Source organism: Palaemon carinicauda, chromosome 8, assembly GCF_036898095.1.
Source record: "Palaemon carinicauda isolate YSFRI2023 chromosome 8, ASM3689809v2, whole genome shotgun sequence".
Taxonomy (NCBI): domain Eukaryota; kingdom Metazoa; phylum Arthropoda; class Malacostraca; order Decapoda; family Palaemonidae; genus Palaemon; species Palaemon carinicauda.
This window is the reverse complement of record NC_090732.1, coordinates 88,754,060-88,760,059: the sequence shown is the minus strand read 5'-3', so window position 1 is coordinate 88,760,059 and position 6,000 is coordinate 88,754,060.

The window sequence follows — 6,000 nt, the reverse complement described above, 5'->3', positions numbered from 1 at the left end:
CTCTCTTATCACATCCAAGGGACCGCTTACCTTGTGACCAAAACTAATTCAAAGGGGATGAAACCCATTACATCACTTGGTGCGGACCTAAAAGCAAAAAGTAAATACAGGAGAACTTTATCCCATCCTCCCGGATTTTCCCCACAATATTATTTTAACATTGATTTCAACGTCTGATGGAATCGCTCAATCAGTCCCTGGCTTTCTGGATGGTAAGGGGATGACCTGATGTGTTGGAACTTCAACTCCTGTAACCATTTACAAAAATCTCTGCTTGTAAGATTAGTCCCGCAATCAGATTGAATCGTCTTGGACAACCCAAACCTGGAAAAGAAATTTGTTAAAGCATTTTTGACCTGCTTACTCTTAAAACTCCTCAAGGGCACTGCTCCTGGGTACCTAGACATTCGATCCATTATAGTCAGTATGTATTGATTACCACTGCTGGTCTTAGGCAATGGGCCTACAATGTCAATCAAAATTTCCAGAAAAGGTTCCCCCACTGCTAGAATAGGTTTTAAAGGTGCCTTAGGGATTTTCTGATTGGGTTTACTAACCAGTTGACAAGTTTTGCAAGAGTTAACAAACCTTTTTACCTTAGATCTCATCTTTGGCCAATAAAAGTGTTCAGCAATTTACCTAAAAGTCTTTGCAATTCCAAAGTGACCTGTGAACACATCCTCGTGTCCCAACCATGAAATCTTGTCCCTATATTCATGGGGCACTACCACCTGTTTCCTTACCTACCAATTATCAGACGGAACCATAGTTGACCTACTCACCCTCAGTAGGATGCCGTCTTCCCACAGATACCGAGGCCTACTCAAATCAGAGTCTACCTCCACTCCTATTTCTCCAAACTCCTCCTTCTGAGCTAACCTAAGTGATTCCCTATCCCACCCTACTGAGCTATCCCACTCAGAGACCAGACTAGGACTCCCAGAGGCACTTAACCCAGAAACCCCTCCCTCTGACAACTCCTCTAGACTATCCAAGCCTAACCCGTCATCCTCTATCCCAGATGAATGCGCTGCCGAACGAGTTACAATCATTACCGGTTCAATTACACTAACGGGGTCAGCATACCTGCATTGCATAACTGGACAATCACATACCATTGCCAAATTCATAGGTCCATCAATCCACCTTGAGTCTACCCAAAACTCACCCAGAGGATACGCTACTACCGTATTAGGAAATCCACCTAATACTACATAATCAGGCTCCTCCTCTCTGAAGTCCCAGGGCAATAAGGACTGTAAGATTACCAACTGGGCCACACCAGTGTCCCGTAGTATACTCACCCGCCTTCCAGACCCTGACCGGTCTTTAGCGAAAACCTCGCCATTTGCGATGTACTTACCGAAGCAACTACTTATCTGAGACCTTCTCCCAGCACCCTTACCAATCAAGCCTACCGGCTTTGACTTACCCTGCCCTTTCCAAGCAGTACAATCAGCCTTAACATGGCCCCTTTTCCTGCAGAAAAAACAAATGATTTCACTTTCCCCCCTACTCAGTGATGACTTTGCCTCCTTTGGAGAACTCCCACTATCCTACTTACCAGACATTACTGCTTCTTTCTCACCCTTCTTACCTTTATCCCATTTATCGAGTCTTTCTGAAAAACGATGTACTGACTTATGCGATAAAGTATATTCTTCCGCACCTACCGCTACTGCTTCTATAGTTTCTAATTTCAAGTCTTCTAAATGTACTTTAAGTTCCATCCCAATATTCTTAAATTCCTCAATTAATATTAGTTCCTTTAAACTTTCAAAATCATTAATCCCTTTCGGTTTTAACCAATCTAAAAACCCATTTACCTGCTCTCCAGCAAATTCAACAAATGTGCAGTTATACTGTTTACGCAAGTTACGAAAGCGTTGACGGTAGGCCTCCAGTACCAGTTCATAAGCCTTCAATATTATCTCTTTGACCTGTTCGTACTCCGCACCTCCAATCTTCACTTAGCGCTGCATAAACCTTCTGTGCCTTACCGATCAATCTGCAATGAACTAAGGTAGTCCACATTGTTTCCGGCCAACTCAGTTTTCTCGCTAATTTTTCAAATGTAGAGAAAAATTCTGCGACATCGGATTCACTAAATATCATTACCAGCTTAATTGCGCTGCCAATATGAAACCTATCTTCCGCTTCTGGTCATTTCAGCTGAAGTACCTGTAATTCATGTTCCATTCTCCTAATTTCCAATTCTTTTCCCTGATCTAACCTAACCTTCTCCTGTTCTCTCTTGTGCTCTAATATAGCTCTCTCCTGTTCTACTCTACTAATTTCCAATTCTTTTTCCTGATTTAACCTAACCTTCTCCTGTTCTACTCTAACTTGCTCTTGTGCTATTCTAAGTTTTTCCTGTTCCCTCTCATAAAGCCTCTCTCTTCCCCTATTAGCTACTTCAGTCTTACCCATTTCTATCTGTAACTTTAACTTTTCCATTTCTATCCTTTGTAAAGCTATCTTATCCTTAATTGACTCTGGGTCAGCTAAATTAGGACCTGCTATTCTACCTTGCATAACCTTCATTACCTGAAGCAACAAATTCCCTTATTTCACACCTGCGACAATAGGCAACTCAAGATATTTACCAATTAACATTAGATGGCTCTTACTAAGATCACCTATCTTCTCCTCCTAATCAGGACTATGGAAAACCCCCGCAACATTAAACCCAGCCACTTCCTCTGTATCAGTAATTTTGTCAAAGAAATATTACAACTTGCAAAACTGATAATTACCACTTCCTTCAATATTTGTTTACATACAATTACGTACGCTCTGGGGATCCTGAAAATACTAGTTATACAGGATCCTGGCAAGGTCGCCAAATGTTACGCATGAACCCAGTGGGGGCCAGGTTCTTTAAGTTTTCTTCACAGCCAGAGCTAGCAATTATATGTAACAGTGATATTAAAAGAGTGGGCAATGATAACACACTGCAAGAGACACATTAAATATTTATTACAAAAAAAAAATAACAAAAATAATCAATTTAAATGGGAAGATATCAAACCGCAAGCGCATTACACCAAACACATATATGACACATTCATCAACAACGACACGGAAAGGTAAGACAACAGAAAAGGAAAGAATAACCTCGCAAACTACCATTCACCCAACATTTACAAAATTACATTGACGGAGATAGAAAAGAGCAAGAAAGTCTCGGAACCTTAACTCTACCCCTCTTTATACAAATCTGTACGAAGCATCCCATCTCCACGATACAAATATATCACAATAATAGTTAACCTACATTTACACAAAAATCAAAACTCCTGATATAGACTTTCACAAAAAGACGAATAAACTCAGAGGACCAATCGTGGGCGAGACCTTGCTTACTCTAACTGCGTAGCGTGACACGAACAGCGGTGAAAAATCATTAAGGCGTTGCCCTCTACTCCTTCAGAGATGAATGGGAGCAAACCAAAATCGCTACCCTTACCATACAGCAGATGGGTCTCAGCCTTCCTGAATTCGGTAGCGATGGATTCCGGCCCGTGGAGAGTCCTTCTCCCCGCCAATAGCACTCACAAAATTACAGCAAACCCTTACCATGTAGAGGAGAAAATAAGAGCATTCAACTGCTACTAAGCTGCTCCTCCAAAAGGGGTGATCAAATCCTCCACCGCCTCCTTCACTGGAGACACTGGATTACTCCCACTAGTAGTCTCAAGCGGTTGAAGAGCCAGCCCACGGTAAGTCCTACAAGTTTGAAGATGGCAGCTTATTCCCTCAATCATATTTACCGCGAAAAAAGGTCCCTCATCATTTCGCCCCACACTCCCTCACAGACAATATGGAAAATAAAACAAAACACTCCATGGGTGACGTACCAATCTTAAAGCCTAACACATCAACCACTATATGGCGATGAAAAGAAAATTAAATTAAAGTGACTTTAGGTGACACTCAAAATATTACTTTACCTATTCTGAGAATTAAACCAAAAACCCCGAGAAAGTTCGTTACGATATATATATATATATATATATATATATATATATATATATATATATATATATATATATATATATATATATATATATATATATATATATATATATATATATATATATATATATATATATATATATATATATATATATATATATATATATATATATATATATATATATATATATATATATATATATATATATATATATATATAAAATATATATATATATATATGTGTGAATATTTATTAAAATTACGAACATCAACATGTTTGGTCACTAATCTCCTTCAAAGTACTCTCCTTCGGCACATACACACTTACTCTACCGTGCCTGCCACTTTTTAAAATATTCCTAGAAGTCCTCTTTCTTCAATAACTTTATTTGCTTTGTCGTGTTTAATTTGATGAACGATAAGCATAGGATGAAGTTGAAAAATTATGTTTTTGAAGTTTTAGGAGTAGGAAAATTCTTTGTGCCGGTGACAGATGCTAAATCAAATATCGTCTTTTATTGTTCAAGCGATGCACTGTCCGATATTTTATATGAAACACATATATCTATTGAGAATGGTGGTAGACAGCGTACGACAAAAGAACTGAATCTTCGATATAAATATATTACTCATAATAAAATAAAACAATTTTTAAGTGTTTTTAAACCTTTGCTAAGAATGAAGAACAAAAGGAATGAAAGGTTTGGTATTTTAGCTCATGGCATTTTTGCATTGTAATTCAAGAGGACAAGTAGACCTTATAGATTTTTAGTCTCAATATGATGGAAGTTATAGATCTATTTTAGTTTACCAAGACCGCTTAAAGAAGTTGTGGTTTAAAGAGCTCTCCAAATAAAGATTGTAGAAGTAGCCACCTCGCATTTGATCGATATATTATTCATTGCTTGGTGTTTCGTGTATTTTGCTGTCCAACAACGGCAGTGAATTTTGTAGTAAACCTATAAACGACTATAAGATAATGTGGCCTGAGCTTAAGATCGTATATGGTAACCCAACGCGTATTGAAAGTCAAGGTAGAGATGGGAGAGCCACCCAAGACATCGAATATAAATTTTTATCTTGGGTATAAGACAATCAATCCACTTCATGGAGTCACGGGCTTAAATTCATTCATTTAATGAAAAACAGAGTATCTAATTCTGGTATCAAGAGAAAGTCTTACGAAGCTATGTCTGGCTGTACTCCTGGAGTTGAAATGTTGAATCAATGGAAGGATGAACAACAATTTGAAAATGCCTTGACTGCTATTACTAGATCCTCCGAAAGTGATGAATCTGTTTGCGTCGGAGAAACATCAAATCCGTCTATCAAAGTGTGTATTGTGTGATCCAAAAATAGCCAAGACATCATATTTTGTTAGGAATGTAAGCATCCTGTGTTATACTCAGAAGTCTGGTACTGGTGGTGTTTAAAAGAATTAAATTTCGAGAAAGAATTACAAGGAGCTAAAGAATGTATGGTAGCTCAGGCTGAGAATGTCTGACAAATCTCGTTATAAGGTATGTGTAGGTATTGCATTCCGTATTCCTGTACCTAAAGTTGACAGAAGAAGGGGAAAGTCTATAAGATTGATGTTTCCGGCTAGGGACAGGGAATGGCCGAATCAAACAGATGTACTCTTAGTCTGTGTAGTGTATGTGAGCAAGAATTAATTTCTATTGAAAAAGTTCCGAATATTGAAACATCACTTCAATCTGTTACTACATCTGAAAGTACTGGCGTTTGGACAAGGATTTGATAAGTGCTCGTGTAAAACACAGTGCAATACTAAAGAGAGTGTATATATTGGTGTGCTACTGTCTTAAGCACACATTTGAGTATGAGTTGTTTTCAGATGTATTTAAATGGATTTACTAAATACATCTTAATGGTTTTTAAGTTTTATTTTTATAAAACAACAGAGTTAAACATCTCCATCACTGGAGGAAGCTGTGTTGGTCCACATGACCAATTCTGGTGAAGTTTAGATATGAACTGAATAAATTATCGATATCACAGATA